The sequence below is a fragment of the Neoarius graeffei genome, chromosome 11 (assembly GCF_027579695.1).
Source record: "Neoarius graeffei isolate fNeoGra1 chromosome 11, fNeoGra1.pri, whole genome shotgun sequence".
In the NCBI taxonomy this organism is placed as follows: Eukaryota; Metazoa; Chordata; class Actinopteri; order Siluriformes; family Ariidae; genus Neoarius; species Neoarius graeffei.
This window is the reverse complement of record NC_083579.1, coordinates 12,246,003-12,269,253: the sequence shown is the minus strand read 5'-3', so window position 1 is coordinate 12,269,253 and position 23,251 is coordinate 12,246,003. Positions and strand designations below refer to the sequence as shown.

The following is a 23,251-nucleotide window of genomic DNA, read 5'->3' as shown; positions in this document are numbered from 1 at the left end:
TTCCCCCCCTCCTTGGGCGTCTCTGGCCGCCTTTTTTCCCCCCCTCCTTGGGCGTCTCTGGCCGCCTTTTCCCCCCCCCTCCTTGGGCGTCTCTGGCCGCCTTCCCCCCCCCCCCCCTCCTTGGGCGTCTCTGGCCGCCTTTTCCCCCCCCCCTCCTTGGGCGTCTCTGGCCGCCTTTTCTCCCCCCCTCCTTGGGCGTCTCTGGCCGCCTTTTCCCCCCCCCTCCTTGGGCGTCTCTGGCCGCCTTCCCCCCCCCCCCTCCTTGGGCGTCTCTGGCCGCCTTTCCCCCCCCCCTCCTTGGGCGTCTCTGGCCGCCTTTTTCCCCCCCCTCCTTGGGCGTCTCTGGCCGCCTTCCCCCCCCCCCCTCCTTGGGCGTCTCTGGCCGCCTTTTCCCCCCCCTCCTTGGGCGTCTCTGGCCGCCTTTTTCCCCCCCCCTCCTTGGGCGTCTCTGGCCGCCTTTCCCCCCCCCCCCCCTTGGGCGTCTCTGGCCGCCTTTTTCCCCCCCCTCCTTGGGCGTCTCTGGCCGCCTTTTCCCCCCCCCCTCCTTGGGCGTCTCTGGCCGCCTTTTTTCCCCCCCCCTCCTTGGGCGTCTCTGGCCGCCTTTTTTCCCCTCTTTGGGCGTCTCTGGCCGCCTTTTTTCCCCTCTTTGGGCGTCTCTGGCCGCCTTTTTTCCCCTCTTTGGGCGTCTCTGGCCGCCTTTTTTCCCCTCTTTGGGCGTCTCTGGCCGCCTTTTTTCCCCCTCCTTGGGCGTCTCTGGCCGCCTTTTTTCCCCCCTCCTTGGGCGTCTCTGGCCGCCTTTTTTCCCCCCCTCCTTGGGCGTCTCTGGCCGCCTTTTTTCCCCCCCTCCTTGGGCGTCTCTGGCCGCATTTTTTCCCCCTTCCTTGGGCGTCTCTGGCCGCATTTTTCCCCCCTCCTTGGGCGTCTCTGGCCGCATTTTTTCCCCCTTCCTTGGGCGTCTCTGGCCGCCTTTTTTCCCCTCTTTGGGCGTCTCTGGCCGCATTTTTTCCCCCTTCCTTGGGCGTCTCTGGCCGCATTTTTCCCCCCTCCTTGGGCGTCTCTGGCCGCATTTTTTCCCCCTTCCTTGGGCGTCTCTGGCCGCATTTTTCCCCCCTCCTTGGGCATCTCTGGCCGCCTTTTTCCCCCCTCCTTGGGCGTCTCTGGCCGCCTTTTTTCCCCCTCTTTGGGCGGCTCCCTCCTTCCTTTTCCCTCTTGGCATCTCTCACTTTCTTTTTCCCTCCTTGGGTCTCTCACTTTCTTTTTTCCTCTTGGTGCCTCTTGCTTTCTTTTTTCTCTTTGGGTCCCTCACTTTCTTTTTTCTCTTATTTCGCAAAAGTCTTTCCTTTATGTTTTTGTGGGATTTGAGCTGAACACTGCTGCTGGTTCAGGATGAGTTCGTACCCTCAAGCGAGAGGTGATGTGATTGGTCACTCGGTTCAGATCCCTTTCAACGCTGATAACGTCCTGCAGTTCTGAATGTACTGAAACTACAGGCAACTCTAACACCAGGAAACTATAAAGCCGTGTAAACTTTAGAGTATAATTCTGTACATCAGTTCAGAAAAGCAGGTGGTGTCTAAGAGCTGTGTGTGTGTGTCCCCGTCCTCTACTACAGCCCCATGCCCATGTTGTGGTCCTGACACAGGAGAGCGCAATAACAAACAGAGAGATTTCACCGTAAGTTCATCTTTTTCTCTCTCCATGTCTCTCCTGGGGCCCTGTAATTCTCCTTCCGTACTCATCTTTCACTCCTTATTTCTGCCCGTCTCTTTCACGGTCTGTCCGTCTGTTTTCATTCTCTGTGTCTATCATTCCGTCTGTCTGTCCCTTTCATTTTGTCCATCTGTCTGTCTTTCATCCGGTCATTCTTTCCCTCCTTATTTATCTCCCTTTCATTCTCTGCCTTTCTGTCTCCCTTTCATTGTCTTTCTTTCCATCTCTCTTGCTCTGTCTCTTCCCCCTCCTTTATGTTCTTTCCCTCTTATTCGTGTCTTTCTTTCCTTCTTTGTCTCTCTCCCTCCCTATTTATCTCACTTATTTTCTTTCCCCTCCTTATTTCTGTCTGTCTCATGGTTTCCTTCGGTCTCCATTCTTTCTTTTTTCTTCCAGCTTAAACGGTTAAGAAATAAAAATCCAACAAATATTTAGTGCTCGCTAGCCAACGTTAAACTTGGACGAGTCTTTGTGAGCTCGGGTTCTGTGACGTTTCTTGTGAAGGTTTGTGACTTTTTTACAATGTTTTGTGCCGAACCTGAAACCTCTGACTGAAATCAGGCACACAGCACAGCTTCAGTGGGTCAGTTCACAGTTTCTGGTCGACTTCATCATGACGACTCGCGATCACATTCTGGACACAGAAACAATGCTGGAAAAGCCACAGTGTGACTGGATCTCAGAAAGAGGCAGGGGGACACCGCGGACCGGACACCGTAGTATTAACCTCTTGACCAGCCAGTGAAAAGTCCATGCTTGTACAAATAGCAACAAATGACACCAGTGTGTGTGTGCGCGCGTGTGGTGAACTCTTTCCTGTAGTGGCTTTCCATCGACCAGTTCTTATCAGTTTTGAATCTATGAGAAGATCAGAAATCCAAAACGACTCCTAAATCTCAGAAAAGAGTAATGACACTGATGGAGGTAGGAAAGCTGGTGTGAGAAAATGATGAAAAAAAAGAGGAATGAAAACACACCGTCAGTATACCGGTACTGCTCCCGAAAACTGTCTGAACATGTGCAGGAAGTTTTGCATCCTGAATAATATATCATTTGCATATTAGCTAATCGGGCTGGTGATGTGATGATACAATATGCATATTAGCAGAGTTTTATGCAAAATAGAAGCGATTTAAAAATAAATAAAAACAAGTGCGAAATGGTTTATGTTTCTATTGCGTGATGTCAGGCGATTAAAGCCAAGATTTCTCCTCTCGCAAAGTCATTCCGGGTAAACATGGTGACGGATCTCGAGACCTGATTCGTCTTGGCATGGTGATAAAAATCATCATCATCATCGTCACGTGACTTGAAATGCGAAAAATGTTTCCATTTCAATTTTACGGAAAAAAACCCCCCAAAAAACTAAAATTGCACGTTAAGAAGGTTAATGGAAACCTGGCTTGTGTCAAATAACGCATGGTCATAAGATCCATGCCTTTTCTAATTTTCTTAGGGGAAAAAAAAAAAAAATCTGGGAAATGCGGCCACACAGAAAGGTTAAAAAAAAAAAAAAATCCCAAGAGAGTCAATCCATAATGTTCTTTTCCCCTGCAGTTAAATATCTTCCTGTACTCCGGGGCAAGAGAGACTTCAAGGGTTCGAGGACGAGTTAAGAAAGCGGGAGACAGACAGGTAAAGATGGAGTCAAGTGTTACAGACAATACATGGAAGAGCCGTCATGTGGGACATGACAGTGGTTTTGAAAGAGCCGGAGGACAGAGTGGCGCCAGTGAACACACAGACATCCATCCATCCATCCACCCACCCACCCACGCACGCACGCACACAGTGTGAGTTTCTTCATTCAAAGTCAGTACATGAAGTCCAGCGAATGAGGTAAAGGTAATACTATTCAAGTGAGGAAACAGCTACAAGCTACTCTGTGTGTGTGTGTGTGTGTGTGTGTGTGTGTGTGTGTGTGTGTGTGTGTGTGTGTAGGACATGTCAATCAGATCCAAAAATGAAGTTGGTCATTGTGTTGTGAGAATGACGTGACCAGAGGGCACGTCTGCCTGTCGAACGGCAGGAGAGAAGCGCTGAAAGAAGAGAAGACGTTTAAGCAAGCTTGAAAAGGAAGAATCCACTTCGAAAGTTGACGTGGGACAAGAGAAAAGAGGCCACGCAGAGTTTACAGGTTGAAAAGTTCACAAAGACAGGGGGTCAAAAAAAAAAAAGTAGAAGTGATGCACGGTGAATTCGGCAGAGCCTCGTACGTCCCGTCGTTGAATTCTTGATTCTGATTGGTCAGGGGGATGTCGATTCATTTTCTAGACCAGCAGCTCTGACAGTATTAATGCACTTGTTCTAATCCATCATCGCTTCCATATGGATGCACTACACACACACACAAAGGATATTACACGACTGCGAGTGAGTGAAGTGAACGAGTAGCCTAGTAAACTAGACCCACCCGCCTAGCGGCCAAAAATATTTTTGCCTACGAGTGGGTCTAGCCTCGCACCATATAAACAAAAACACCCCGGGCATCAAATCGTGCCCGCCAATCACAACGCAAGGTTTTTGTTTGGATTCTTTGGGCAGGCTTTTGCAGGAGTGACGACAAGGCTGCGCGACGCTGGAGAAAGCACAACAGGAAAGATGGCTACGGCTATTGAACAGCGCGTGTTTGACTCCGCTTTGGAATCAGTTTTAGAAGAATTAGACTTGGAGTTTTCATTGAAACATGAGCAGGAAGAGGCTCTCCGCTCATTCCTTTTCGCTGAATCTTCACCAAAACACTCGACGCTCCAATGGTGTCCTTCTCCACATGCTGTTTGTTTACCCTCCCCCACTGCTTTCTGTCGCTCTGACTACGTCACAGTCACTGTTGCGCTGATTGGTCAGAGCGTTGGCCTATACACACAGAGACAGTTTGAAAGACAACGGGTTGTTCCTACCCACACCCTTCGGAAATGTCTACGACCGAGACCAGACTAAATATTCACATTTAGTCTGGCTTGCCAGGCTAGTGAACGAGTGAAAATATTTTCAACACAAGACGATAAACTTCATACCTTCGCACCACTGTGTAATGTTCTTTGTATTATATGGACACATCTACACACAAAAAAATTATATATGCAAGTTAATCAAAAGAATTTAAAATTTTGACAAAATTGCGACCAAACTCTTCCGCGTTTTTCCTGTTTACATAGGTTTATATGACCAGTGATATGAAACAAGTTCAGTTACACAAATTGAAACGTAGCGATTTTCTATGCTTTGGAAAGTCCGCACTATAATGACAGGCGTACTAACACCTTCTGCGCGCTTCGGCAGCGCATTGATACGGAGCTCAGATATCAATGCGCTGCCGAAGCGCGCAGAAGGTGTTAGTACGCCTGTCATTATAGTGCGGACTTTCCATAGCATAGAAAATCACTACGTTTCAATTTGTGTAACTGAACTTGTTTCATATCACTGGTCATATAAACCTATGTAAACAGGAAAAACGCGGAAGAGTTTGGTCGCATCTAACTACAGCCCCAAAAAATACCGTTGGCCATACTGAGCCTAGCTACATTGCTAACAGGAGTGACAGCGCGTCTGACTGCGTCTGACTGACTGGGAGGTCGCGCAAAGCTCGGACAGGTACGGAGCAGCTCGTCTCAATTCAGATAAGAGCATATTTCATTATGGAAATACGGTGGACTGTTCCTTTAAGGCCAATTTATGCTGACAACGCAGTCCTTGCAGACGGTGTCGCAGATAGCGTCTGCATAGCCCCCCCCTTCGCAGACGCTCTGCGCGCACCTCCCAAAAATTGTGACCACCGCAGAAGCCTCGCAGACAAGAGGGCTCTGATTGGTCCACTCTACATCCGCTGTACACACACTTCCGCTTCCCTACTTTCCCGGTTTGGTTTGTTTTCACGACCGCCATTTTTAAAAACACGAGCGAAGATGGAGCAGCACGAAGAGCGGTTGATCGAGGAAGTGAGGAAGTACGTACATCTATACGACTCCAGTTCTAGTCATTATAAGTAACCAGAGGATAAACACTCCACTAACCACACCCACCAACTACTCCTAGCGATTTCGCGACTTCACGCCCCCTTGCGTTGTAGCGGTGAATAACATCGCGCACGCCTATTACTCCCCGCTCAACGATAAATTACGACTGTCTGCGAAAAGCTATCTGCGAAAGCCTTGTCGCAAGAGCATGCAGAGGCCTTTAGTGGAAAGCCCTGGGAATGCGTAAATGTCAAGTTCGATTTTAGATTTACGAACTCGAAAGAAATGTCGAAAACCGGCATTAAAAAAAAAAAATTTCACCCGCACAAACAGCACTCACCCGGCCGGTGGACCGGAAACAGAACATTTTTTAATAATGGCCTTAGCTTCTTACAGGTTTTCTTCACACACATACTGTAGAACTGGTGTGTGAGAGAGATTTAGCGCATCATCAAGGTGGAATCTGCTTCCTTGTAAACCCCCCCCCCCCCATCTCCACCAGCCATCTTATCTACTCAGCATGGTGTGACCGTCTGTCCTTCCCTCACTCCATTCTATTTTCTTCTCCTTTCCTCCCTCTTTATCGCTCTCTTTCTATCCAGCTGTCTCTTCTTCCATCTCCTCTCACATTCAGCCTCTTTTTACCCCTCGATACCCTGCCTGCCTCAGCACAATGACCGAATTTGCCCCTGAATGCATGCGCGTGCGTGCATGTACACAGCAGTCCGGAATCCAAAGACCGGTGTGGATATTTCTGCATCGATTACTTTTGGTGAACAATTTCCAAACTGACCGAGATCTTTAAAAAGACACACATCAAGGGATTAAACTCGCAGCATGCTTAAAGGAGAACTGAAGGCAAATTTATCATCAAAATTCTCTCATTTTATTAAATATCGGAATGCATTTTCGACCGCTATTTTGTCGCTGCTAATAGCAAGTTATGAGCGTTTGAAATATGCTCTGTAATACACCAGTCCGTATGTCAAAGCGATGGCCGTAAACGCGATTCGTTGAGACCTGTGCGAGACATCGTAGGACGGAAGTAAAACGTACAGCGGAAATCAGAGCGACCGACATCTGCCAACATTGTCGAAAGACGTGCGCGCCTTCTTTCGAACGCTGACGTAAACAAGCCGGAAGTTGTTTGTTTTGATAGCAATCAGGAAAGTTTGAAGAAAGTAGGCAGCAATCGTCATTTCAACTCGTTTCTGTGCGATATTTCGTTTGGAAAACAGTTTTCAAAATGGCGGCACTGACACCTGGGTGATGCTTTTTTTTTTTTTTAAATCTGTCCCAATGTTCTTGTCAACCCTGTCATAAAACCGCATCAAATCCACAAAGACTTTTCGGCTATCATCACACCGTCTTGTATCTCGCCACGTAAGCGGTGTGTGGGTCAAACGCCAAGAAATGAGGCGCATTTTGTCCGAAATTCAAGTCCTGCGATGTACACGGCATAGCTGTGGCGTTCCTTGAGAGACGTCAATATGGCGTATGACGCGTTGTCGCGGTGTAACCGTTTCGTTGCTTTCGGTGACGTTGCTGCGGCGTTCACAGGTGGGTATAAAATGGGGCCTCACGCTGCGTTCGCTGTCATTTGTTACGGTCAAGAAAGCATCATGCAGGCGAAGAAGTCGTCAGGACCCAAGAAGGGCAAAGGAAGACATCATCCGGAGCCACCTTCATCAGACACATCAACTAAAGCGTTCGCGCGGCGTAATAAGTCTTCGAGCAACGTTCCTGCCGCGTAGCTTTCGTTTTTACGGAGTACACGTGACGTATCGAAGCCACACCCTGGCGTACAAGGAGATTGTGTGACGCATCCTCGAGTATTAGCTACGTAAACTGGCGATGCTGCAACGATCCTTTCTTACCGCCACGTATCCTGATACGCCGTACATGCGCAAGGCTGAAACGCCAACGTGTGAATAATAAAACGCATGCACCAAGTGATGTCACTTCCTCTGGCAGGAAACTTCAGAAAGGCAGTGAGGTGTGTTATACGGTATGTTCCTTCTCTCATTAATGTTAAGGACACACCAACAGCAGAGGAATTATTTGTCAAATCTGTTACTGTGATATTGGATATTCGTGTTTTAAAAATGATTAAAATCCAGGGCTCGACATTAACAGTAGCCCGATTGCCCGGGGCAACCATTCAATAGATTTGGACAACCAGACTCTCACAAATGCTTGCCCGATCGGGCAACTACCCCAATATGTCAACTTACGTGAAAAACAATGTTTATTCATTCATATTATGATGAAATTCCATCACGATTTGCGATTGTTTGACTCGGAAAGACTGCGTCCATGTTATCATTACGGGATGTTCAACAACTAGCAGAATTCACATTTGCACATCGCGGGCTCGCAATGCAATTTCCCATTGCTAATAATTATCGCGTAGTGCAAATGCAGTGTTCTATTCAGATCCTCCAGGATTTCTCGATTTGCAACTTCAACGCAAATTCAACCAATCCCCGCGAATTCAGGGCAGTGTTGCAAATTTGACCAATCGTTGGCGTCGTCTTGAGGTGACATCGACAAACTACCTTCCGCCTTACTTCCGTGTATACGTTCAAGAGAAGCAGCATGCGCGCAGTGTTGCCAGATTGGGCGGTTTTAAGTGCATTTTGGCGGGTTTTGAACATATTTTGGGCTGGAAAACGTCAGCAGTATCTGGCAACGCTGCATGTGCGAGTCAGTGTTTATATAGGCTTAAATTCTGTTACTGAAAGTGTGTTATGTTTACAGTGAAGGACTGTGCGCATTTTACATTATTTTTTTACTTAATACAAGAAATTAATGGATGCCAACATTTTTGCCAAAATGGTATTTTATTTTCCATTGTTTAGGCAGCTTCAGCATCATACTGTGAGATTCTGTTCAAATTGTTTTTTTTTCTTCTATGAAGCCTGAGCCATTTATTTTATTAGTTTATAATTATTGTTTAATTTAGTCTTCAGGAGAGACTGCCTGCACACAGTACTAGTATTAATAGTTTTTTTCTTACATAAAAGCTGAGGCATTTATATTATATTTTAAGGTAACTTCATGTTGTGCTGTGAGGTTCTATGCACTTTAACTTTTGAACCAACAGGTGCATTTGGATAAGTAAAGCCTATTTTTCTGCATTTTTGTAGTCCTGGTAATCTTTTATATTGGTAAAGTTGTTTATAGGACCATTTCTCAGTGTCTGTTTTTTTAATCAATAGTTTTTCAGTAATAACTTAATATTTAACATATCACTCAATTTTAATCACAAAAAGAGAAAAATCGCAACAATTTCTCGCAACTTTCACTTCCTCCCGCAATGTAATCGCAACAAAAACCTAAAAAACACCACAACTTTCATCGCAATTTTTTGGAAAACCCCCGCAACATCAGATATTTTAGCCCGCAACAATCACAAAAAAGGCCCACGAAATCCTGGGGGGACTGACTATTGGTATGTCCTTCACTACATGACTAACTACCGCATTACTCGCACGGGGCGCTAGTGTCAATGCTTGTTGATACAGACAGCGTCTGAGAAGGTTGAATAATAAATTTAAAAAAAATGTAATATTTGGGCAACCATGTTCTGAGTTCGGGCAACCAGATTTCTACCCGAATGGGCAACCATGTCTCAAAGTTAACGTAGAGCCCTGAAATCCATAAAATTCTGTTTTTATACATGCCATGTGGCAGCTAGGCGGCACGGTGGTGTAGTGGTTCGCGCGGTCGCTTCACAGCAAGAAGGTTCTGGGTTCGAACCTCACGGCCGATGGGGGTCTTTCAGTGTGGAGTTCGCGTCTCCAACAGTTCCAAGACATGTGGGTAGGTCAACATTGGGCATTGAGCAAGGCACCCAACCCCCAACTGCTCCCCGGGGGCTGGAGCATACCCAGAGCAGTGGGCAGCTACATATGTGCATGTGCTCACTGCTCACTTGTGTGCGCACGTGTGGAATAAAACATTTGTGCTGTGACTAGTAACTCTGCTTTACAACAGGTCGCATCACACTACTCTGCTCAGTCAGTGATTATTTTCCTAAGTCCGCATGCCCTCAAGGGTATTACTCGTTCTTTAATGCTGAACCAGGGACACCCAGGATGCAGGAAAAATGCGGACGCTGTTGGAAAACCTGCCCGTATTTACCCAGAAGCATGCAAGCACGTTTAGTCTTGGGCTTTGATCCGAATTCTTCCTCAAAGCGAAGAAGTGCACTGCGGTGAGCAAAGACTCGCTAATAAAGCTGTGAGGACAACGTTCTTGTGAGAAAACTCTGAAACGTGGCAGCAGTCCGAAGGGGCTAAGCACATCTGCAAACGTCATTAAAAAAGGAAAAATGAGAGAAGGAGCAGGAGGCGAGGAAAAGGCACGGCGGGGACAGAAAAAGCGAAGAAACGGCTTTTAAGAAGGTATTTGCAGAAAGAGATGGAGCAGAAAGTCAAACAGGGGCTAGGGTCACGCCATCCAGACAGCAGGAATGCGTCTTTTAGAAACCGAGCCGACTCGGAATGGACTGAAAATCTCAGACTAAACAACTCCGAACACCACCACAAAAGTTTACAAACAGCAGCGATGCCTGTCCTTGGGAAAGACAGACAGACTTTCAGTAACCGTTAAAGCCTCACGCGGACCTCGTACGCAGCGAGGACTCGAAAGGACGGACTCGGTTTTTAATCGGTCAGAGTCTCAGGAAGTGAGACAGGTGTCAGTGGAGCTGGGGTTTTGTTTTTATTGTGGGATTTAGTCTCCTTTGACACGCAGCTAGCATCCGTTCCTTCGGTCCTCTTTCGAAAGAGGATTGGAAAGGTCACGGAAAAACGACAATCCGTCACTCCGCGAGGAAAGAGAGAGTGACAAGGTGACCGTCACAGAGTCACACCCCCACCCCCTTCCATCCCTGTGTCTGAAATCACTCGCTACTCATTATTGAGTGGACTATAGTGAGAGTTCACCGCTTTGTCATGCTCTCCAAATGTGTAGTGAGAATTGTTACACCCTATATAAATGGTGGACTCGTACCATAGTATTCCACAATGCACCGTGAAGAGTTGTGTCCAACCGATGGTAACTAACCAAGCAACATATACCATCATGCATTGCGGTCAGGCGCGAAGAAAATGTGTTGGGGTGAACGGACGGAGGAAAAAGCATTATAAACAGACGTTCAAGCACAATTAAAAATAGAGCGGCGGCTACAATTATCGACACCTTAACGATCTTTTGGCATACATGTCAACCTATACGGAATGTCCGCATTTTATACGGATTTGATTCAATAAACGTAGTATACGGGCGTATAAATAAAGTTATACGGATTCTTTAAAAAAACTTCAATATTTATTTAGAGCTACCGTAAAATACCAAATAATAGCCCGGGCGATTATTTGTCTCAATCACGTAAGAGACCCGGTGCGTATTAGAGACTAGGCGGCTATTTGGAACAGGCGATTAATTCCTTCTTCACAAACACCTTCCCCAAAATCTACCTCAAAACGGGGAAAAAAAATCACTCTCAGATAGGCCTACTTTTAACCAGTATAACTTACAGTTTGTTTAGAGTTAGATTACAGATAGCACGGCGCCGACTTCGGGGAATTTTGAAGACGCAGAATGCATCTTCGCATGGCACAGTCGGGGTGGATAAAGGATAAATCACACACCTTTTCCTGTTAATGACTAGTTAAGCGCATGCTTTACAAAATAATCAAGAAACCACACCATTGTCTGTGCGCAGCACTGTGATTTAATTACTCTGCAAAGTTATGGTCACTTGCTATCACCCTCACCCATGCAGCCTCCACCCTTTGCGCTTCGCGATGTCTGTCAATCTGAAATTGCATGGAGGGCGCGACGTTGAAGCAACATAATTAGGGTGCGAAGTGTCAAACCAAAGGGTTTTTTCTTATGCTGAAAAATAAGTGACCTGCAGTGGCTACATACTGTCATCTTGCATTCTCACGTTTCTCTCCAAGACGTCTCCCTATTTGGCCGATATGAGCCTATTCCCCGAGTGAGTTGGTACGGTGGCTCGACCCCGTAGAAAACTTAAAGTTCGGATGAAAGTTAGTTGAATAGGTTACTGACTTGTAGGCCTACATGTTGCCTGCCTGACGCGTGCTTCTGCCCAACTTGCACGACAGATTACTTGTTGAAAAGGCCCCTGGGATTAGATTGGCCGCGAGCAGACTGAAATGCATGTTAGAACGCTCTCACCTTTTTTGTCAAGCGTCTTCCAGATCCGAATGGGTAAGGGCAAGTGAAATGGTATAAGGTCTTTAATAAAACTCACTGTGTGCTTTGACGCATGCATTCGGCAATTTAGGTCGTTTAACAGAAGCAGCAGTCCAACCTTGGAAACCCGCAGTCCTCAATGTCACCACACACGCTGGCTTTCGTTGGGTGAATACCCCAAAGGGGTGGCTAAGACATCTGTCAAAAGTTACGGAGTTGCATTCCTCAAGAAATATTACGGTAGACCAAGATTATAACATTGAAATGGCATGTTTATTATCACGTAACAAAATGTTGTAAACAGTATTATAGAAATAATTTCATTCATTCATTCATTCATATTGTTTCGGTAGAAAACTATGCAATGCAAAATCGTTTAAACACCAGAAAACCAGAAAAGTGCTGGACCTCAAGATTCTAGATAGAACGTTCGGACGCTTTTTTTTTTTTTAAGACCCCGGCGAGTATTCGGAACCGGCCTTTATTTGTCACAACACACGCGTACACCCGGCCGTTAAAGGGAACTCGGCGGTTAATTGGAACTCGGCTATTATTTGGTATTTTACGGTATAATCAATTCCCACGACAGCCAGTAAAGAGTCTTATGAAATCGCGCGTTATCTTGTGGTAGCGAGACTTTGTTCCACTTTTGATCATGCGCACACCGCATTGCGAGAATCCCGCCAACCGTGAAGCCATAGACATAGACGCCGCCTTCTGCGTAGAATCATACGTCATCCTCGCCGCCAAATTGGATGTGGCAAAGTGGAGATTCTGAGAATAAAGATGCCTCATTCACGTGCTGCGTTTAACTGTACCAACAGGTTTACCGTCCAAACGAGATCACATGGGATTACCTTTCACAGGCGAGACTGGAAAAATACTTTTCATTGTATTTGGTCATTATAATGTAATTTTACGAACAGATTTTCCTGACTTTGTGGCTAATATGAAGTCTCGCGCATAATAGCCGCTCGGTGAAACCTGTCTCCAAACAACGAAGTATTTCCTTCGTAACTACGCTGATAACACTGTGTTTTTGTCAAACATTGGAGCTTTGCATTCATTCTGAAGGTTTATTGTTATTAATATCGAATAAAAAGTAATTGGGATATATCATTGTTAATTATCATTCAAATTTTAGGTAAATTAGTTTAATTTGCATCTTATACGGATTTTATAAGGGAAATACGGATTTTGGAGGTTGGTTATACAGGTTTGATTGACCAAAGGTTGACATGTATGTTTTGGCCATTACAAAAGTAGAAAAGACTTTCAAAACGTAAATTGTGCATGAATAATTACTCAAACTTCCACTGGGGGCGGGGGGGGGGGGGGGGGGGGGGGAGTCGATTCCTGATTACTTCACGTATCAGATCACGTGACACCGTTCCACAATTATCGACACTGTTCCACAATTATCGACATCCGGATGATTATTTTTAAAAAGTATATAAAATCAATGTGGTATTAAGTTAACAAAACAGTTTTTATTTAAAATTTGTTTTACACAGACTTATATTTAGTACAAAATCTCTTTTATATAAATATATGGATGTCGGTGCTGACGTAAACGAAGTAGGAATTCTAATGCTCGTAAACAAATGAACTGATAACGTTGAACCTGCGTCAGAAAATCATTTTTGTTCCACCAAGTTTTTTCGTAGATCACATTTTATTAATCATTCGTCGTCGTCTGGATTAATTTCTAGTTTTGTCGTTTACCAATAAATGTCAACAGGCGATTAATATTATAACCGCAGGAAAATCCAGGTCAACGGTCGCATATCATTCCTCCAACCAAAATATAAAACGTCTACTGATATTGTAATATGCGGTAGATATTTACAACAAACTGCAAAAAAAAAAAATCTGAATGGAATGGAAAAATCTGATCATTTCAAGCATGTAACTTTTTATATGCTTGGAATTTAATTCTACTTTAATTCTATTTATCGCAAATCGGATTCCGAATACTCTATAAAAACATTCCATTCGGTTATGAATCAGAAAAAATATATATTAGTACATATAAAATCACAGCACTTTTTTTATTGATTTATTTTTAAAGTGCTTCATCTACGTTACCCAAAGATCGATCCATAACAGTTGTAAACGTCCCTTAATTCCACAGCGTGTCGATAATGGTGGACACCGGTGAAAGTGATCACTATTATCGATTATGAGATACAAAATGGCGGCTGTCAAACGAAAGAGTAAGAAACAACTAGGTTTGGACGAGGAGGTCATGAAATATCGGTGAATTTGAGGAGTAAAAACATGTCCATGATCTTTCCACCTGCGATGACGTCAGGGTTTTCATCAAATTGCTGATCGTGGGAAAAAGATTTCCAACTCCGGTAACGAGCTGTGCCATCAGACGACAAGATCAAAGGGTGAGGCGGGTCTTCCGGTTGATTAATTAACCGATAATAACTGTTGGAACTGAAACTCACCTTTGTAAAATTGTTTTTTATTGGTAAATCTGAAAAGGCGTCGATAATTACAGACTGTCGATAATTGTAGCCGCCGCTCTAGAAAGGGAACGTAAAATAAGCTAAAATAGAATAAGACATTCTAAGAAAGCAGATACAAAGTACTTTGTATTTATTAATGTGGGAAATACGCTCGGTATAACATGGATTTATTATTTTGAAAACCCACCAGCCGACTGATCAGACACGTTTTAATTGCACGACGGTAAATAACGGTGCGGCGGAGCAGTCATTTGACCAACGAGCTCACTCACGATATAGTCCTCTCTACACAATTCCCTCGACAGGGAGTAGTGAACGAGTGAGTGATTTCAGACACAGCCAGTGTTTTGTTTTGTATTTCCTCCCCCTCAATCATCTGCTTTCTTTGAGGATGTGATTTAGACCCATCAGCGTTGTCACACAGCGCCTCCTCCTGGTGACGAGTTGTCAAATCCCAACACATGATCAGCAAAATCTTTGGCAAACCGTTTACCTTTACGATACACTGATCTCAAATCACCACCCAAAAATAGTTTATCTGGAAACGCTCAACTGACTGCGACTGGAGAAACACTTCAACTTGTCTAAAGGTGGAAAATTAGTCACGTTTATTATAACCCGCGTGTGTGTGGGTTTCCTCCAGGGCCCCGGTTTCCCCCACAGGCCAAAGACATGCGGTTTGGTGAACTGGTGGCTCTGAATTGACCGTCGGTGTGAATGTGTGTGTGAGAGAATGGTCAAGAGGAGGAAACCTCTATAATAATCCAGTAGAAGGCAACGGGAAACCAGTACTTTAACGTTCACTAGTAATGGACCGGCATCAGGCAGAACACTCCAGGAGACACAGAGAGAGAGAGAGAGAGAGAGAGAGATACAAAAGAATTATTTTTTTTAAAAATAAATAAATAAAAATAAATCACACCTTACAACAAATACAAAAAAGGAAAACTGTCTTCGCTTATTTTTTTTTTCTGTTTCTTGGTGAGGATTAAAAAAATATACATGTTGGAAGTTTGGAAAAAAAAAGATTTTTAAAATAAGATTTTATAAAAAAGGAAAACCGTCTTTGGTTATGATTTTTTTCTGTAAAGTCTGAAAAATAAAGACTTTTTAAACCAAAAAGATTTTACGAAAAAGGAAAACTGTCAATTACGGGTTTTTCCTGTTTCTTGGTGGTGATTGAAAATAAAAAAAAGTTTGAAGGAAAAAAGGTTTTTTCTTTTTTTTTAATAAAAAGATTTCACAAAAAAAGGAAACTGCCTTTGGTCATGATTTTTTTCTGTTATTTGCTGATGGCAGATTCTACCATAACAGAGGCCAGTTAAGTCCCATCTCCTTAAATTGCTGAATTGATTATTTTGATGGCAGCACGGTGGTGTAGTGGTTAGTGCTGTCGCCTCACAGCAAGAAGGTCCGGGTTCGAGCCCCAGGGCCGAGCCCCAGGGCCGGCGAGGGCCTTTCTGTGTGGAGTTTGCATGTTCTCCCCGTGTCCGCGTGGGTTTCCTCCGGGTGCTCCGGTTTCCCCCACAGTCCAAAGACATGCAGGTTAGGTTAACTGGTGACTCTAAATTGACCGTAGGTGTGAATGTGAATGGTTGTCTGTGTCTGTGTCAGCCCTGTGATGACCTGGCGACTTGTCCAGGGTGTACCCCGCCTTTCACCCGTAGTCAGCTGGGATAGGCTCCAGCTTGCCTGCGACCCTGTAGAACAGGATAAAGCGGCTACAGATAATGAGAGGAGATTATTTTGATCATTCTGTTAAGTTTTTCTAGTAGCATTTGGGGTCTTGGACATTCGCAGTAAATTTTAGGATAGTAGTCCTGGTAACTAATTAATGACATGACAGACATGCTAAATGAGAATAGAAACACATCGGTTTCTATCATCAAAACCTGACCGACAAACTAACGTCTACCATCATATTCTGACAGACGCTCTAGATGACAATAGCAACAAAACTGTTTCTTACATTATTAATCTGACAAATTTAGTAATAATATTAAATACCTCATCACTAGAACCAAATAATAAAATAAAATATTGAAATAAAAAACATAAAATTTATTTTCAAAATTGAAATATCAACAATAATTGTCAGAACCGTGACGACAGACACGACTGGGTCACTTTCGCGGGGAAATAACACATTGAAATGGCCTGTCGGCTGAAAGGGTCGCAAGTGGCTCTGATTTCTCAACTTACGATAGTTTTCCTCCAGAAAAATTTTAATATGAATGCACAAATATATTCAATGTTTCTATCGTCAAAAATTTCTATCGTCAGGATAGCGGACTGAAAATCTTACCTTGATTTATTTGATGAAATCTAGCTGTCAGAACTCCAAGTCTTGCCCGGAAGTAAATGTCTGCTGTCACAGAAATCATGCGCAGTAGAATTTCCTCTTTGCGTCAGTCAACCTGTGCGTGGCGAGGGCTTGAATTTTGCTATCGTCAGGTGCATTTGACTGACAGACTGACGATAGCATTTTTTAAAAATAACCGTGGGCTTCTCTCGTGAACAAAATAGTTTTTTCGCTGTTAATCTATTTCAACTCTATCTGTTGACACCTAAAAATGATAAAGCCTGCTTCCACACGATAACTACCAAAAGATCCGTAATGGCCGAGTCTATCGTCAGGTCATCTGACAGAAATTCACTGACGATAGCAACAGGGATAATGAAAGGGATTTTTAAAATGGGAGTTGTGTCTGTCAGATGTGTCAAAGAAATAGAACTTTATTCTTTAAAAATCTTTTATTGATATACTCAGTGTATTTTTAAATGACGTGCTGTTTTAGAAGACCAAAGACCAGATTTTCAATCTTGAAAATATTACCTCACTGAAAAAAGGACAAGAAAAATGTCTTACTTTGTGGGCAAGTGGTTAATGGATCCAGTTACGGTAGAATCTGCCTGATGATAAAAAATGAAGTTTAAAAAAGTTTGGGAATTTTTATTTTTTTAACCAATAAGATTTTACAAAAAAAAAAAAAAAAAGGAAAACTGCCTTTGGTTATGATTTTTTTTTCTGTTTCTTGCTGATGATAAAAAAAAGTTAAAAAAAAGTTTGGGGAAAAAAAATTTAACCAAAAAGATTTTACAAAAAAAGGAAAACTGTCTTTGGTTATGATTTTTTTTTCTATTTCTTGCTGATGATAAAAAAAAAATTTGAAAAAAAGTTTGGGGGAAAAAATTGGGCTTTAAAAAAAAAAAATTAACCAAAAAGATTTTACAAAAAAAGGAAAACTGTCTCTGATTACGTGTTTTTTTTTCTGTTTCTTGCTGATTTAAGAAATTTTTTTGAAAAAAGTTTGTGAAAAAAAGGAAAACTGTCTTTGGTTACGATTTTTTCTGCTTCTTGCTGATAAGTTTTTTAAAAGTTTGGGGGGAAAAAAAAGTTGAGCTTTTTAAAAAAAAAAAAATTTTTAACCAAAAAGACTTTACAAAAAAAGGAAACCTATCTTTGATTACGGTTTTTTTTCTGTTTCTTGCTGATTTTTTTATATTAAAAAGTTTGGGGAAAAAAGGAAAACTGTCTTTGGTTATGATTTTTTTTCTGTTTCTTGCTGATGATTAAAAAAAAAGTTGAAAAAAGTTTGGGGGAAAAAAATTGGGCTTTAAAAAAAAAAATTTAACCAAAAAGATTTTACAAAAAAAAAAAAAAAGGAAAACTGTCTTTGGTTATGATTTTTTTTCTGTTTCTTGCTGACGATAAAAAAAGTTGTAAAAAAATTTTAACCAAAAAGATTTTACAAAAAAAGGAAAACTGTCTTTGATTACGGGTTTTTTTCTGTTTCTTGCTGATTTAAAAAAAAGTTTTTGAAAAAAAAGTTTGTGAAAAAAAGGAAAACTGTCTTTGGTTACGATTTTTTTTCTGTTTCTTGCTGATAAGTTTTTTAAAAGTTTGGGGGAAAAAAAAAAGTTGGGCTTTTTAAAAAAAAAAATTTTAACCAAAAAGACTTGACAAAAAAAGGAAACCTGTCTTTGATTACGAAAACTGCCTTGGGTTATGATTTTTTTTTCCTGTTTCTTGCTGATGATAAAAAAAAAGTTGAAAAAAAGTTTGGGGGAAAAAAATTGGGCTTTTAAAAAAAAAATTTAACCAAAAAGATTTTACAAAAAAAAAGGAAAACTGTCTTTGGTTATGATTTTTTTTTCTGTTTCTTGCTGATAAAAAAAAAAAAGTTTAAAAAAAAGTTAGGGGGAAAAAAAAGTTAGGCTTTTTTTTCCATTTTTTTTAACCAAAAAGATTTTACAAAAAAAAGAAAAACTGGGGGCGGCACGGTGGTGTAGTGGTTAGCGCTGTCGCCTCACAGCAAGAAGGTCCGGGTTCGAGCCCCGGGGCCGGCGAGGGCCTTTCTGTGCGGAGTTTGCATGTTCTCCCCGTGTCCGCATGGGTTTCCTCCGGGTGCTCCGGTTTCCCCCACAGTCCAAAGACATGCAGGTTAGGTTAACTGGTGACTCTAAATTGACCGTAGGTGTGAATGTGAGTGTGAATGGTTGTCTGTGTCTATGTGTCAGCCCTGTGATGACCTGGCGACTTGTCCAGGGTGTACCCCGCCTTTCGCCCGTAGTCAGCTGGGATAGGCTCCAGCTTGCCTGCGACCCTGTAGAACAGGATAAAGCGGCTACAGATAATGAGATGAGAAAAACTGTCTTTGATTACGTTTTTTTTCTATTTCTTGCTGATTTAAAAAAAAAAATGTGAAAAAAAAAATTGGGAAAAAAGGAAAACTGTCTTTGGTTATGATTTTTTTCTGTTTCTTGCTGATGATTTAAAAAAATGAAGTTTAAAAAAAAAAGTTTGGAGAAAATTTTTTTTATGAAACCTAAAAAGATTTTACAAAAAAGGAAAACTGTCTTTGGTTACGATTTTTTTCTGTTTCTTGTTGATTTAAAAAAAAAAAAAAACACACCCAGGAGAATAAGGAGGAGGGAGTGGGGCTGAATGCCACGACCATCATCATCTTTGGGAAATTCTGGAAGGATGCTGAGAAAGAGCGGGGGAAAGTCTTCATGTCATTCAGAATGAATCTGTTGCAGGTTTTTTTGAGAAGCCCAGTGGAGGAAACTATTGCTCGATGAGTCAGTTAAATTAAAGTGACGTCAAAGCTGAAGTGCTTTCAAGTCCTGACTCATTTTACGGGTCATTTCCCAAAGCAAGCTTGCAGTGATTGACAGCTGGAGGGGCGGGGCTGCTCAAACAGTGTGTGTGTGTGCCTGCTTTGATCTGTGTGTGTGTGTAAGTTTCGAGTTCCTTCTGAACCCTGGGAACAACTTGTTTCGACAGTGTGTTCATCCCCAGATGTTTCTCATCGTGACATGAATTCTTCTCATCATATTAGAAAACATTCCAAAAACATTATACATGCCAATCAAACTCCTTTTCCTCTGCATCACTGATGTTTATAAAGAACACTTCGCTTGACTTTTTCAAAACCGAAACACCATTTTAAAACAGAGTTCAAACCGAAAAGTAACACACGATCCTGCCTTCCATGACGTTCGTAAGAAAACGAAGGCTTTCCAATGAAGAGGCTGACATCATCTGAATTAAAACACAACCCTGAAGAGAAAAGTTCCCTTACCTTTAAGTAAACTGGAATGCTTCTTTGTAGAGAAAAACAAACACTCGGAGGAAAGTGCTGTCGGCCCTCTTCCACATACACGAGCTCACAGATGCCTGCAGTTGGCTCGTGTTACTGTGACTGACAGGAAGAAAAGTAACATCATCCCGCCCACTCGGAGAGCACGGATAGTGTAGCCGTCTCGGCTCCTGAATCTAGACGGATATCTGTGGCATGTTTAAAAAAAAACGGTCATTGGTGGCAAATTACTGTGGTCCAAGAGGAATAAAACGCTATATTAATACGGAAAGGAGTGTTTTACTGGGAAATACGCCACTCGTATTTTTCATCCGAGCTCCATCTGGGACACGGAGAACCAAAACCGTGAGATAAATCTCTATATACGTCACTCGTGAGGAAATCGATGATAAAATTTGGGAACTTTTTGTTTGGGAACGTGTCGCTATAATAAAAAGAAAAATCGCACGTTGGTTTGAAGATATGAAGTTTTTGTTCTCATGTTAAAAATCTCACGTTTCATCCGAAATATGTCACTCAGATCCGCGATGTATTGAAATAATATTGGCTCTTTTTTCGTGGTCTATCTATCAGATATATCCCATTCAGCTAGCATGATACTGAATGAGTCGAAGTAGAGTAGCTGAATGGAATATATCTGATAGATAGACCACGAAAAAAAGCCAGACAATATTATTATTAAAGCCTCGGTCACAACCGGCCGTACGTGCTCCTACGGCCGGTCTACATGCAAAAAACGCAAGAAACGCACGGAGGGCGCGCGTGTGACGTGCTGATTTTCGAGCCGTAGACCGGCCGCAGAGGTTCTTTGTCATGTCAAACAAAATCTACGGGCGCTTACGTTTTTTTCAGGTTGCAAGACAAACTTACGGCCAACGTGCGTCTTTCTCCCTGAACAACAACAACAAAAAAAAACCAGCGATTTGGGAAACGCCAAAAATCGCATGGCCAAAAAATCGTATGTCCGGTTGTGACCTAGGCTTAAGACACTCTCCATATCAGCAGTCTCGTAGGCCAACACTAGCTTACCCATGAATAGGTGCGGTTAGCACAGCAGTCCAGTAACCTTCCAGCCGGTGTAGCATTCATCAGTAGTGTTAGCTAAGTCCAACGCTAGTACAGTCAAGCCAGTGCTACCGAGAGCTACCAGCACAGGCTAACGACCGAGAAACTAAGATTTCGGTCTCCAGACTCTTCTTCCACGCTGCATGCTCACCACAGCCAAAATTCTCTCAAAATGTTCCAGATTTAACGAAGCAAACCTGGCGGCCATGTTTGTTTACAATTGCTCACAAGTGCGGACGTTTTACGTCTCGGACGTGTGACATCGTATTGTCTTGACAACCGCGCAATATCGTAAACCGTATTCAACACTCATTCTCCATTGGGTAGTGAGATGTAATACACGTACGATAAGCGATATGCTAACAATATTGCATGCTATCAAACCAAATGAACGAAACCCGCTAGAAGGGAAGAGAACAAGTTTTTATTCCATCCTGTATGGATAATTCCCGATATTTCACTCCGGTCATCACTCGCAGTGTTTGACGTTGTCAAAATGGTTCATGATTAAAATTTTCGATTAACTTGCGGGGTTTTTTTTTTTGGTGTACGTGTCCATCCCTGTGTCCGAAATCGCTCCCTGTTCACTATGTAGTGAGGACGCAATTTCGTAGTGCTGTCTGAAACCTTAGAGAGGATTATTTACACCCTATATAGTGCACTCAAAGTATCCCACAATGCAGCATGAAAAGTAGTGTACAACGATGGTCACTAACCAAAGCAATATATCCCATCATGCACTGCGGTCACGCTGAAAGAAATCAAATTAAAAGTCTCAAATTTGATTTAATAAAAGGTAGTGGCAAAGAAGAAGGTATTCAGACTTGATTTAAAAAGAACTGAAAGCTGCAGGTACTTTGTATTGATTAATGTGGGAAATGCGCTCAGTATAATATGGATTTATCACAAAAATATATGCATGTGTTTATTATTTTGAAAACCCACCAGCCGACTGATCCGGCACGTTTTAATTGTGCGACAGTAATGACGTAAATACCAGCACGACGGAGTAGTGTCCGAAAGAGTTTCTTCATTTCGCCAATAAACTCACTATATAGTAATTCCCTATGTAGGGAGTAGTGAACGAGTGAGCGATTTCAGACGCAGGGCATATAATATAAAGAATATTACACGGTGGCACGAAGATATGAAGTTTAAATTCTCGTGTTGAAAATATTTTTACTCGTTCACTTCACTCACTCGTGAAATATATATTCACTTTTCGAAGATAATGATGATGAGGGATAAATAGAATAGGGTTGATTGTTATATTAAAACTAACTTAATATATGGTATATATGATATATATTTATGGGGATAGTTTATATCTTCATATTTACAGGGATAGGTATGTAGTAGATATTTTTGTAATTAAATATTTATTTATGAAGTGTATATATGGTATGTAGTATTTTTTTTGTAATTATATATTTATATAGATATTTATGAAGTGTATATATGGTATGTAGTATATATATATATTTTGTAATTAAATATTTATATAGATATTTATGAAGTGTATATATGGTATGTAGTATATTTTTTTGTAATTATATATTTATATAGATATTTATGGTGTGTGTGTGTGTGTGTATATATAAATTTTTGTAATTAAATATTTATATAGATATTTATGAAGTGTATATATGGTATGTAGTATTATATATTTATTTTTGTAATTAATATTTATATAGATATTTATGAAGTGTATATGGTATGTAGTATATTATTTTTGTAATTATATATTTATATAGATATTTATGAAGTGTATATATGGTATGTAGCATATATTTATTTTTGTAATATTATATATATTTGTAATTATATATTTATATAGATATTTATGAAGTGTACATATATGGTATGTAGTATATATTTTTGTAATTAAATATTTATATAGATATTTATGAAGTGTATATGGTATGTAGTATATATTTACTTTTGTAATTATATATTTATATAGATATTCATGGTGTGTATATATATATATATATATATATATATATATATATATATATGGTATGTAGCATATATTTATTTTTGTAATTATATATTTATATAGATATTCATGAAGTGTATATATGGTATATATTTTTATAGGTGTATTAATGTAGTTTGGATTTCGGGGTAGTTAAAAGGGGTGGGAAATTAAAAAAGTATTGTACTTCTTCCCACTCCTTTTTCGAACAATGTGCGGTGTTTTGTA

General features: G+C 41.7%; 1 protein-coding gene across 2 annotated transcripts in view; it reads right to left on the bottom strand.

Moving 5' to 3' along the window:
• wdpcp (WD repeat containing planar cell polarity effector) overlaps positions 1-23,251 on the bottom strand; it is a 259,832-nt gene that overhangs the window by 198,708 nt on the left and 37,873 nt on the right. The window contains exon 2 of one of the 2 annotated variants that reach the window (XM_060933429.1): positions 19,963-20,168. The exons of the other annotated variant lie outside the window; for it this stretch is intronic. The gene's annotated coding sequence lies outside the window, so the exon portion shown is untranslated. The remainder of the gene's footprint in view (positions 1-19,962; positions 20,169-23,251) is intronic. 2 annotated transcript variants of the gene reach the window in all.